We start from the raw sequence: 13,862 nt of genomic DNA on the forward strand, positions 1-13,862 counted from the left end.
TGAACTGTGGGCCCCTGTCTGAGACGATGTTCGTGGGAATGCCGTGAATACGAAAAATGTGTCTCACCAGCAGACGAGCTGTGTCCAGGGATGTAGGTAGTCCAGGTAGTGCAATGAAATGAGCCATTTTAGAAAACCGGTCCACAATGTTCAATACTGTTGTGTTCCCCCTAGAGGCAGGTAAACCGGTAATGAAGTCCAAGGATATGTGAGACCAGGGCCGGGCGGGGATGGGTAATGGTTGGAGCAGGCCGGCTGGTGGTCGGTTTGAAGACTTACTCCTGGCACAGACAGAGCAGGCCGCGACGAACTCCTTGGCGTCCGCCGCCATAGAAGGCCACCAGAATCTTTGCGCCAGTGCGTATAACGTCCGTTTGAGTCCCGGGTGGCAGGTTACTTTAGACGTGTGACCCCATTGTAGTACCTCTGACCTGAGCTCCTCTGGGACGAACAGTCTTCCTGGGGGGCAGCCCTCTGGTGGTCTCCTCCCATCTGTTGCTTCCGACACCTTCCTCTCCACCTCCCACTGGAGTGCACCCAACACTCGAGCCACAGGTATGATAGTCTCTGGTGCCTTTCCCTCCTCCGTGGGGCTGAAGACTCTTGATAGGGCATCGGGCTTGACATTGCGTGAACCGGGTCTGTAAGTGATTGAAAAATTGAAACGGGTGAGGAATAATGACCAGCGGGCTTGTCGAGAATTGAGTCTTTGAGCGGTGCGGATGTATGACAAGTTCTTATGGTCCGTGATGACTATGAACGGAAGTGTAGCACCCTCCAGCCAATGACGCCACTCCCGCAGCGCCAGAACGATGGCCAGCAGCTCCCTGTTACCCACATCATAGTTGCTCTCAGCCTGTGTGAGGCGACGAGAGAAGAAGGCGCAGGGGTGCAGCTTCTGGTCGACCGAGGATCGCTGGGACAGGACGGCTCCCACTCCCGTATCCGATGCGTCGACCTCTACAAAAAATTGCAGGTTAGGATCAGGATGAACGAGCACAGGTGCTGATGTGAATAACGATTTCAGATTACAGAAAGCCGTCTCTGCCTCTGGGGTCCACACAAACGGAACCTTAAGAGATGTAAGCCTAGTCAGAGGTCCTGCCTTACTGCTGAAATTGCGGATAAATCGCCTGTAGAAGTTGGCGAACCCTAGGAACCTCTGTAAGTGCTTCCTTGATTTGGGAGTTGGCCATTCGACCACCGCCTGAATCTTGGCGGGATCGGCACGCAATTGACCCTTCTCCACGATGTACCCCAGGAACGGCACTGATGTGGCGTGGAAATCACACTTCTCAGCTTTAACATACAACCTATTTTCAAGGAGGCGTTGAAGAACGAGTTTGACATGCGTAGTGTGTTCTTGTAGATTCCTAGAGAAAATCAGAATATCATCAAGATACACGAAACAAAACAGATTAATCCTATCGCTTAAAACGTCGTTAATCAGATTCTGGAACACCGCTGGGGCGTTAGTAAGACCGAAGGGCATGACAAGATACTCAAAGTGCCCCAGCGGAGTGTTAAACGCGGTCTTCCACTTGTCTCCATCCTTAATGCGCACTAAGTGGTAGGCATTACGGAGGTCCAGTTTCGAAAAGATCCGTGCCGAATGGAGAGCGGAAAAGGCAGAGTCCATGAGAGGGAGCGAATAACTATTACGTACCGTAATACTGTTCAAACCCCGATAATCGATACAGGGGCGCAAGGACTTGTCCTTCTTGGCAACAAAAAAGAAACCCGCACCGAGAGGAGAGGAAGAAGGACGGATGAGACCGGAAGCTAGCGAGGCAGAGATATAGTCCTTAAGAGCCTTTTGTTCCGGCCCAGAAATATTATAGAGCTTAGCGCTGGGTAATGTGGTGTTGGCTAGTAATTCTATCGAGCAATCATACGGTCTATGAGGTGGAAGTGTCTGTGCACGATCCTTACTAAATACTTGTTTCAAATAGTGATATTCCTCAGGCACATTGGTGAGGTTAATCTCCTCTACAGGAAGTGGTTTAACGGAAACCTCGGAAATGGCAGACCTAAGGCAGTTAGCGTGGCAGAACATACTCCAGTTGACTATGTTCATCTTAGTCCAATCTACGGCAGGATTGTGGAGTTTGAGCCACGGTAACCCTAACACTAGTGGAGCTGCTTGGGAAGGCATAATAAAGAAGCTAATCCTCTCTGAGTGATTACCCGACAATTGCAGAGAAAGAGGTTCGGTCTGATACGTGACTACTGCTAGAAGACGTCCATCTAAAGACAGAACCTCCTTCGGAGAGGATAGCTTAATCACTGGGATATTATGTTTCTCAACGAATGACGTATCCAAAAAGCAGTCATCGGCACCGGAGTCAACTAGTGCGGTTACAGTCACATTTCTGCCCCCCCCTGTAATAATCCCCTTGACCTGGAGACGTCTCAGGGACTCATTGTCTGTGTCGATCACTTCCTGGGGGTACTCACAAATACCAGCTGAGGACTGGCTGCTGGTGACGGGAGGATCGATACTGGATAGCGATAGTTGTGCCGATGGTGCTCCTGGAGTCGACCCTTGGCGACGAACTGGACGGATGGGGCATTGAAGAAGCCGATGACCTGGGTTACCGCAATACAGGCACAGGTTCAGGCGACGGCGACGGGCTCTCTCCTCGGCGGCTAGTCGTCGTCCTCCCAGCTGCATTGGAACCTCCGTATCACCATCAACCTTGATGGGGTGAGTCCTCCTCTGCTCCGTGGGCGAATGTGGTATCGGTGTATGAACCTGGTATCCCTCCTCTGCATAGTCCCTGATTCTCTCCTTTACTTGGTTGTCTAAACAAATCGCTAAGTTTATCAAGTCATCAAGCGATGTAGTATTATCCTTGGCTATTAGCTCATCCTTAATGCGGGCACTAAGAGCCCTCCGGAAGATACCACGGTGCACGGTATCGGGATATCCGCTTGCTGCTGCGAGCACACGGAAGTCAATGGAAAAATCGGCCACAGATTGCCCTCTTTGTTTTAAGTCCAACAGGCGATTGGTGGCTTCTAAACCCCGGATAGGGTGATGAAACACCCTTCTTATCTCCTCTAAAAATAATGGTAAGGAGGTACGGATGGCGGGCATAGAAGTACTTATGGCCAGGGCCCAAGTGGCAGCTCTACCCGCAAGCAAGCTCATTATGAAGGCTACTTTAGCTTGATCAGAGGAGTAAGATGTAGGTTGTTGATCAAAAACTAACGAACATTGATGTAGAAACTGGTTACAGGAATCAGAGTCACCAGAGAAGCGAGGAGGGTGAGGGATACTGGGCTCACGAGCTTGATGAGCAGCAGGTGTGCTTGCAGCTGTGGCAGCAGCGGAATCACTCATGGTAGTGGTTGTACCGACCTCTGGTGGCGGAATCGGAGCGGAACATCCCAGTCGTTGATTTAATGCTTCCATGTTAGCGGAGAGAAAAGAAATGGCTTCCAGGATCCCTTGGAGCGACTTCTCATGGCTTCCCACCATGTGTCCTTGGTGTGTCAGGGCTTTTCGGAATTGTTCCATGTCTGCGGGATCCATGTTCTGGCCAGATTGTTCTGTCATGGGCGGCCGTGGAACACGGCGAGTATTTTAGGATCCCAAATGCAGACAAGGGAGGCAGAAAGTACAAAAGAACAATTTAATATACAAAAGAGTCCAAAGCAAAAATACAAAGTACAAATAAGGAAAATCCAACAAGGTAAGAGTCCATAACAAAAAACACTAACAGCAAAAGGCTGTTAGGATAAAACTAGAAATAACAAAAAATACACTGCAGGCAAACCTTACAGGAGAAGATCACACAAAAGGGCTAGCAGGTAGGTACAGGTAAGCGGGGAGCCAGAGAGCAGGGTAAGGAGCAGGTACAGGGAGCAGGTTGTCAAGGAGTACAATCTGGCACCGGTCTGGAGTTTGGCTGGAGCTTAAGTAGGCCGGTGGTAATGAGCTGCAGGTGTGTGTAATTAGGGCTGGGTCATGTTCAGGGATGTGCTGCAACAAATAAACGACAGAGGGCAGCAGAGCAGAACACAGAACATGACACAATTACTATCTACAAATGTACATTTGATATGCTAAACGCAGGTAGCTAGCCAAAGCACTGATAATACACAACTAACTGCTTTTACAGTGTGTTTACAAAAACATTCAAAGTCATATTTCATTTGCAACCTCTATTTAAAATGTTTTGCAGACACAGATACTCACAAAGACGAAAATTTCCCAAAGCTCAAACGATTTCGAGCAAGTACAGCATGTGTACGTGCTTTTTCAGACCTCGTTTCTGCCGTAGCTAGCTTGTTTCACTGGGAGAGAAAAACGTCAAAGATGGTCTAAATAGCGAGAAGAGCACTCACTCTGCTGTCGCTAAAACAATGCTTTTTGAACTTTACTTTTTAACATTAAAAAAATTCATACATTTAAACTTATTTACTATACGAACTTAAACTTTTTAAATCAACCCACAAATCTCATGAAATAAAATACAAACTGCCAGGCCGCTGATCCTCTTAAAGTGAGTAATAATACAGCAGTGTAGTGATCTTAATATTGTTATGGAAAGATTGCCAGTGCTTTGCTTGTATGTTGCATTACCATTGTATTTAATTCTTATATTTAGTGTTGTATTACTGTATTTCATCTCCTTCATGTGTTCTGTGTACAGTGTGAGTGATTTAGAAGTTAATTTCACTATCTGACTCACACCAAAACTCGACTTCAGAGTCTGGGAATGGAACTTGTACGTAATCTGAGAAAAGGTTCATGCGATACAGGTGGTCACCTGTATCGTATCAACCTTTTCTCGTCTATTTGTCAGCCCTTCATTCCACGCTCTCCTCCATTACCCTGCATTATTTTTACACCACAGTCATGCATGGATTTCATTTTTGGATCCAAAAATTCCTCCCCCTGTCTTTTTTTCACTCCCAGGTTATTGCTGCCAATAAATTGCATATTGGCTACACAATATTGGATTACAGTGTAATTTAATGCACACTGTTGTCTCCAGGGATGGGACACATGACTTCAATTTGTGTTTTTGTGGGAGATGAGGTTGCGCTAAACTGGGTTAAAACAAATCCATATTATGCATTTTTACCCCCCTTTCCTCTTTACCTTCGTCCACCTCCTCCTCCTCCTCTCCATCATCACACAATCCCCTCCTATCCCAATCCAGCTCTCCCTCCCCTCTCATCCTTTATCTCGCTCTCCCTCTCGCTTTCTCCCCTTCATCTCACCTCCAGCCAGCCTGAGAAACCCTCCTCTTCCTCCTCCCCCTCTTGGATCGCACAGCATCCACTTTCTCTTGATACTACTCACTCTCTCTTACCATCTTCTCTTGTCTTGCAGTCTCTTCTCTTCTCCTCCCTCTCTCCCTCTCTTTCTGTCCTCCACTTCAGCAGCTTGCAGGCTCACCGCTGTCCATCCAACCGCTTGAGGACTCAGGACTAAGTCTGTCATTTGGAGGTAAGTGTGGCTGTTGATCATGTAGTGTTTTAAGACGCAGACAGGCTGGAAAAAATAAGGGAAAGTCAAGCAACAGCAGAAAGATGCAGTGTATGATGTTGGCTGGTGTATGAAACCACAGAAGAGCGGGAAAAAAAAGGCAAATAGTAGACGTTGGGGAGGACGGGGAGGTAATGAGTCAAATACAAGTGAAAAAAGGGAGCTGAAAAAGTGATTAAAAGAAAGTGAAGAATTACAACATAGAAACTTAATAGATGAGTCAAAATATGATTGCGTGCCTCTAAATGCACTGGGGCCAAAATCCCATTCACAAACTGGAGATGAAAACAGGCGATGGTGATTGGTTCTCTGAACGCTGTGAGTCACTGTGTGTGTGTGTGTGTGTGTGTGTGTGTGTGTGTGTGTGTGTGTAAGGGGGAGAAAATCCATTACATTCCTTTACAAGTGCCGGTGAATCTTCAGAGCAGATGCTTGAATGAAAGTGTTTCCTTGTGCACTACACATGTATTACACAGCCTGCCGTGTGCATTACAGTTGTGTACACAAGGTGAGTGCAACTGTCGTGTTACCACACATTTCATGCAACACTGGTGCAGCCAAACGCTATGTTTTAATGACATAAGCTTCTCATATTGTCTCCTCAAGTCTTTCACTCAAATTGCATCAGGTAAAAGTGCACCATGTCATCTCCATCAGTCATTTTTTCCTCCTCAAGTTCTGTGCTTGAACAACTGTCCAGAAAAACTCACAAACGTTGGTCTGTTAGAAAGTGTGCGAGGTGTGATGCATCTGCATGAAAATGGAGAAATTCAACTCACGGTCACTACTATTTGCTGCAAAAACAAACATTTTAAGGGTCCAAGAGACAATTGGTCTGCATGTGATCGCTGAAAGAGCCTAGGCCAAATCCATGAAATGATTCAAGTTGTTCAAATACATCCTGAATGTTGGATAAAGGTTTATAAAATTATCCCAAAGATTATATGATGAATAGTGTGTCAAACTAAAAAGGACCCAGGTTTAATGCTTGAGGGACGCCACCAGTGCGTTTTACACTGCAAGGTAAAATATAGGCATCATTCAAGTACAGTAATTCCTCCTTAATCGCGGTTAATTGGTTCCAGCCCCGAATGAGATATGTGATCTTCCACATTGTAGCATCTCTTATTTACAAATGGAGCATTTTCATGGGCAGAGCATAGAACACCTTTTTACGGCCTTCTAAATATGTTTTTAACATCATTAGAGCCCCCTATTCATAAAGTAACGCCCGTATAGCCAACCTTTACGCTTGTACTACCCAGTAGGTACACATAATAAGAGAAAGCCATTTAAGACATAAATAAGACTCATGCTCCTGCGTGTTGCTGTAAATGTGAAACGGGCGGACAGGACGTGACATCAGGTGTTCAGAGTTGATTTTCAGCTTGGTGTGGGTTTCGGCTGCAACAGTATCCTGTGTTAGCGATTACTGTGCCTGTTGTGAGATCATTCAAGCCTGTAATAAAAGCCTGTTGTTCTGGTGATCAAGTCTGGCGTTTGTGTCTCATCAGTAACATCACTGACACCTAGTGACCAGTGTACAATACTACATATCATCTTCTGAATGCCTTATATTTATATTCGAGTTCATTTAACCATTTTTATGCTTGAAAATGCAAAAAAATATGTAATGCATATTTATTATTGAACATATTTTTGAAAATCCCAGATATGCTAAAATCCACTATAGCAGTCGTTGCTAGAACCTCACTTAGCTGTGCAGCAGCACCCATGTCCATCACAGCGCTACTGCCCCCCCTTGCATGATCATCTCATCTGTACAACTCAAACACCATCTATCTTCATAAACTTTTATCACCGCTTCCCCATTAGATTCCAGTCAGGTGTAATAGATGTTAACATGTCCTCACCTGATATCCTGGGACTTCTGTAATTTAACAAGCTCTGTGGAGTGTGAAATGCCACGTGTGATATAATACTCCCTGGGGAGGAGGGCTCTCTGTGTGGCACGAAGAGGGATGGAGAGGTGGTGGTGGGGGGGAGATGTGTGGAATGTGGTACCATGCGGGTCCCGCTGTACTTGTTACCGAGGCGTAGAGATGCGGTATCGGCTTGCAATGTGACCTGTGCCAGTGGTGCAGGTGTTTATGTTCCTACTGTATTTATTTTGACTATATGTGCCCAGCCTGATCCAATTAAAGGCTCTGACTGACAGCGGGGAGCTGTCGGGGGGGGTGGGGGGGTGTGGGGGGGGGGGGGGGGTACTGTGATTTGATCTACAACCTGCAGATGGTCAGCTCCATGTTTGCGCTTCACGTCACATTTTCCAATCCTTGGCCCTCAACATTACATTGTGCTAACATGCCAGGGATGGATGCGGGACAGAGGGCAAACAATAGCGTCGATACAGATTGGAAAACTGTATCAGGATGTGGCCTTGACACATGAGAAGTTTTCATTTGTCACAAGCAGTGATCTCTCTCATCCAGAGATCCTGGCTGCAACAGAAGATACGCCATTTAAAACAAAAGCGCAATATTGCCGCAACAGCAGCACCGCATCCCCGGATTACAAGTGCGACAATGTCAGCAGCCGTGTCTGGTGTAATTTCAACACAACAGGACGAGAGAATCGGTATCAGGACCTCATTTTCACACCCCTTTCCTGGCATTCGGGCACTCCCTTTTATACAGTCTCTGAAAGTACCTCCAAAGGCGGAAAATTGGCAGGATGACCTTGGCTCCTCCGTTCAGTGTAAGCGGCATTCATACAGACGGCAAAAACGCGGCTTTTACGGCCAGTGGAAAGGGGCTTACGCTGCACCTGGTGGTTCCGAAATGTGTGCCTGCACAACGAATGAGATTTAATATAAGAATTGCATCAACAGTATCTGTCTTTACCAAGATAACAATGCTCGGTTTTGATTGACACTGTCAGATAAGTATTAACTGGACAATAGCTTTATGATTGTGATTGTGGTTAGTGGCACTGGATTAGGAAACCCAAATATTAGATTTGAAAAAATATATACTGTGGAACCTTGATCAGCATCATTAAACCGTTTCAGAAGGTCCAACTAACCAAAACATACCCGACCTGAATCAATTTTTACCATAAGAAATCATGTAAGTCCAATTAATCAATCAATTACATGCAGAAAACAATTTGAAATCCATATAAATACGCATAAATAATGACCAAAAGGTATAACTGAACATTTAAGATTACTTCTACCGGCACTGAAGATGTCATTGTTGCCAAAGACACGCTGTGGCAGCGAGATGAACAGGGACGCTACCGTCCTGTTTTGCCGCGGGTTATTTCTTTGATTCAGTAGTGTAGCTCACATCAAGTCTCTGCTTTTCGTTTGATTATGGCTGCAAAATAACCCCAAATTGAGCCAAAGAACGCCGCAAGTGGCAGCATTTTGATAATGAAGGTGAGAAACACTGTTGACTTCAAGAAATAACTCACGGCAAAACATGAAGGTGGTGTCCGTGTTGATCTCACTGGTACATTGTGTCTTTGGCGATAATCACGCGCCACATTGTACGCTAACCAGAAAATGTACACAAACCAAGGGAAAATTTTGCAGTCAATTTTTGCCATTAACCAAAAAGCACGTTAACCAGGGCGCACACTAACCGAGGTTCCACTGTATATAAAAATGACAATGACACATGCAAAACTGTGTGGACTTTAAACAAAAGCAAGCGCGTTATCCTTTTTGTCTGTGGGTTTTTTGTAAGATCAAATGCATCACTTCACGTGCCGTAGTTTGCACCACAACCTTGTCTCATAACCTTGGTGACCTCAGGGTTTGCACGCAAAAGTCCAAAGGTTTGGGCACGCTTCCTCATGCTATTGAATAAGAATGTATATCAAACTTTGGTTGGGGTGTCACACGCTCTATTTTGTGTGCATATGTGTCTTTTGCACAAGAGGTACAAGAGATTTGACAGGAATAAAAACAGATGCAGTCAGTGAGTGGTCATATGGAACTGAATAATTGACATGACTTGTTCAGATCTTCATCAGCAGTCATCTTCCCCGGGCTTGCGAACAGATGCATAACTGCACGCTTTCGCCGCCATTTTGCCTAAATAATTAAAACAATGTTCCCGACCGCAGAACAGAGGTCGCCCTGAGAGAATTTGCATTCGCGCCGATTTTGTCATGAAAAGCACAATTAACCCCGCGTCGGGGGCACTTGTTAAAAGGCGTTAATTAAAACGAGATGATAAGGGAATCAAGTGGAAGGCATAATGTGTTTTTCTTTTCTTTTTTGCTGACGTGACAGAAAGTGAATTTGGCATTTGGCTCCGTCTTATAATTGCATTTGGGGCGAACATCTGGTCACAAAAGCATAAAAGGTACAGTCAAATGGGCATAAAGCGAAGAGTGATATAATTGAAAATACAGTTTTACACTCAAACCACCCCAATCCATCGATACTGTTCTCTGTGGAGCGGAATGCTAAGCCTCCATTGCCAAGGTCAAGTACGGGTATTGTCTGACGCAGATGGCATGTGGAGAGAGCTTTGACAAACTTGCTCATATGCAGCTTAATCAGTGAGAAATGTGCCTGGCATGGCCCGTTCGGGCCTTATATTTGTGTGTGTTGGCCTGCAGAACGAGCCCTTGGTGGTGTGCTGTGTGTGTGTGTGTGTGTGCGGGAGCGGTGCCGCCCGCTAATAAGGAATTACGAGCCTGCTGTGAACAGCACATATAGAAATATCCCAGGGCTCGCTTTGGCCAATGTTTGCAAAAGTGATGGGATGTGCTCAGCTGGACCTCGTCATGTAGTGCGGCATGGAAGCCAGGTCTCAGGTGCCGTTACCAAATTGCATCTCCTGCATTGTGTCAGTTCTTTGGCTTACGGGTGCTGTTGGTTAGGGAGACGTATCCAGAAGATGGTGCTGTTTTACATTCTTTCCAATATGTATTTAATACAGAGCGCTGCCAGCACATAGTGGGCATCCTGGTGGGCATGACATATGTCAGTATTTGCTGTACATTGGTCTATGGCGCACTTACCATCTCACCTTGGTTTGAGTACATTTTTTTGGTTAGCGTAGCGTGATTTTTTAAAAATCACAAAACGTCCCTGTTAGCAGCTTGCTAATACATGGAAACAGGAGCCGGAAGTCAGCTCCGTCGCCCATCTATGACAAGCGGTTGACTCTGTAGTGCTGTGATACTGAACACGGTTACGCCACAAGTCTTAAAAACAATTCTAAATACATTTAAATGATGAATGAAAGCGATAAATGAACATCTAAGGCTACTTTTACCTTCATCGAAGACATCATTGTTGCCAAAGACACAACGTGGCCGTGAGATTAACATGGACACCACCTTCCTGTTTTGCCATGAGCTATTTCTTCAGTAGTGTTTCTCACCTCCTTTATCAAATTGCTGGCACTTGCAATTTTCTTTGGCTCCATGTTGGGTTATTTTTCAGCCGTGATCAAAAGAAAAGTTGAGACTTGAGGTGAGAAACGCTATTGAATTCAAGAAATAACTCATGGCAAAACAGGAATGTGGTGTCCGTGTTGATCTTGCTGCCATATCCTCCGTCTTTGGCAACAATTATGTCTTCATTTATCCCTTTCATGCATCTTTCATGCACATTTAGAATTGTTTTATGCATGTAAACCTATAAAAACCTGTTTTGTGTTAACATTTTTGGCTTTCTGGAACGGATTAACTGGGTTTACATGTTTTCCTATGGGAAAAATTGATTCGGTTAGAGTACGTTTCGGTTAGAGTCGGACTTCTGGAACAGATTTATGATGTACACCAAGATGCCACTGTATCTGTTTGTTGTTGTAGCCCCCTTTTGTGGTGTTATAGTTTGTACAGTAAATTATGGAGCTTGGTCATTTGTAATTAAAGACAATATGCAGAGTCAGACATATGATAGATTGATATGATGGCCAAGTCAGCGTTTAACCCAATGATGCTATGAACTCTTAATAACAGCGTAACGCTATAAATACAAAGCCTTTGGTTCCCAAGCGATGGAGGCTTTAAATGGCTTTGACAAAATAGGTCACATCCTCATCTTTCTTTTTTTTTCCTAAAAAAAAAAAAGAAGAAAAAGACCAACTTCTAAATTAAGAAAAGTCTCAATCCATTTTCACTCCCACTCCGTTCCCAACTGGCCAGGGCTTTGTTAATGATCTCATTTAAGAGGTCACGTCTTGTCTAATTGCAAAGGGGTCCGGTGGCTTCATGCTGGGCTAACCTCCGTGTCTTTCTAAAGTTAGCGTCGACGTGCGCGGCGACGCATCCAACCTTTCAGGAATACACTTTAGACCAAAACACTGACTCAAGGACAAACACCGATTAGCTTGAAAAAACATCAGACGTTTCTCCGTAACCTTGTGAGCAGATACACCGACAGGAAGAGAGGCGTGTAATCTGAAAAGAGCATCTCGGACTGATATGATGCCAATCGGTGACCTTTGAGGAGAGCTAGAAAGTAACCGTGTGGTTTTCATGTCACAAAAACAAAACAGAGCTTCATGAAAACTGAAAACAGAAGAGACTAGACTGGAGTTTCATCAGTTCCCTTTATGATTTCTTTATTATTGAAAGGATGGTTTTGCTCTCCTTCCGAGGGTTGGGTATCGTTTACATATTATTTGATACCGGTGCCAAACTGATACTGTGGAACCTTGATTAGGGTATTTTTTCAGTTTACATCGTAAATGTACGCACAAATTTAGCCTCTTTTCGCTTACATTTCCGGGTTAGCATGCAATATGACACGCATCTTGTTGAGTTATTAATACACTGCATGAGTCCAACTGTGTTGAGAATGCCTTTTTTTCACAAAATGTCCCTGTTAGCAGCATGTTAGCATGGGAACCAGAACCAGAAGTCATTGTGCGCCAGCTCCGTCGCCTGTCTATGATGTCATCAGCGGTTGACTCTGTAGTTCTTTGCTTACTAACTAAGCCACAAGTCTCTGCTTTTCTTATTGCTCACGGCTGCAAAATAAGCCACAATGGAGCTAAAGATTGTTGCAAGTGTCAGCATTTTGATAAAGAAGGGGAGAAACACTACGGAATTCAAGAAATAACTCACAGCAAAACACGAAGGTGGTGTCCCTGATGATCTCACTGCCACATCACATCTTGGATAATCACATCTTCAGTTAAGGTAAAAGTAACCCTAAATGTTTTATTCATCATTTATATGACAAAAACGTTGTTTTATGCATGTAAAACTATAAAAAGATGTTTTGCGTCACTGTGTTAGAACGTGTTAGCACAGTCCACCGCTGATGACATCATAGACGGGCGACGGAGCTGACTTCCTGTTCCTGTTTCCTTGTGTTAGCAAGTTGCTAACAAGAACATTTTGTGATACAAATACATTAAGAACACAGGTGGACTCACGCAGCCCATTAAACACAACAAGACGCGCACCACGTTGTACGCTAACCGGAAAATGCACATGAACCGAGGCAACATTTGGGTGTAAACGTTCCACCGAAAAAATGAAAAAAAAACGCTATTTGGTGCATATGCTAACCGAGGTTCCACTGTATAAAGAAAACTAATCTAAAAAAATAAAATAAAACTAAACTAAATAACACTAAAATAAAGTGAAAGTACTCCTACTTTGATATTATACTGAGCAACCAGACCCTTTCTTATATTGCTGTGAATTCAGTTTCTTTCTATGGTTTCCATCATAGTTTTCCTTTGGCATCATTGGTACCCTCCCGTAATGGAATCACCAAAAACAAGGAAAAAGCAAAATATTGGTGGAGTTAACCCTGATGGCATGATGATGGGTTCAGCTCCAAGCGTTCGACTTTCTATTCCTTAAAATTTGACATCTTGTGGCTGTTCGACTTTGAGGAGCCCCGGTCATACAGTATCGAAATGTCAAAATTGGAATATGAGCCTACAATATAGCAGCACATTTTTCCATATAATCTGAAAAGAATAAATGGAACCTAACAGGAACTGGTGAACGTGAAGCGTGTGTACGCCCTTGCATTGACAAGCACAGTTACCCGACAAGAGTCAAGTTAATGTGGAGAAACAAACTGTCAAGCATCAAACTGGATTGCATAATCAACCTGCAATGTGAACGACAGCTAATCCCAATAGCGGAGATTAGGCTCAGCGTGGTCTCCATGCAAAACAAGCATTCGGCCTGAACAATTCCTATCCATCCTCCCTCTGGCGTCATAACCACATCCCACGGCTCATGCCCGCGCAGCGCTGTCCTTTCATCTGACCTTCATTGCTTAACACTTGATTTCATTTAATCCATAATCCATATCAAATCAAGCGGCACCTCTCCAGAGAAACGTCACCTCTGCAGCGCTGACGGCTCATCTCCTCGCTTCTTCTGCGGATGCCAGCCGTCT

The 13,862-nt window shown here is 44.6% G+C and overlaps 1 protein-coding gene across 1 annotated transcript in view; it reads left to right on the forward strand.

Moving 5' to 3' along the window:
* The first annotated feature begins 5,236 nt into the window (after positions 1 to 5,236).
* The window catches only part of pvalb6 (parvalbumin 6), a 41,170-nt gene continuing 32,544 nt past the window's right edge, over positions 5,237 to 13,862 (forward strand). Inside the window, exon 1 of the mRNA XM_054759306.1 lies at positions 5,237 to 5,464. The gene's annotated coding sequence lies outside the window, so the exon portion shown is untranslated. The remainder of the gene's footprint in view (positions 5,465 to 13,862) is intronic.

Source organism: Dunckerocampus dactyliophorus, chromosome 18, assembly GCF_027744805.1.
Source record: "Dunckerocampus dactyliophorus isolate RoL2022-P2 chromosome 18, RoL_Ddac_1.1, whole genome shotgun sequence".
NCBI lineage: Eukaryota > Metazoa > Chordata > Actinopteri > Syngnathiformes > Syngnathidae > Dunckerocampus > Dunckerocampus dactyliophorus.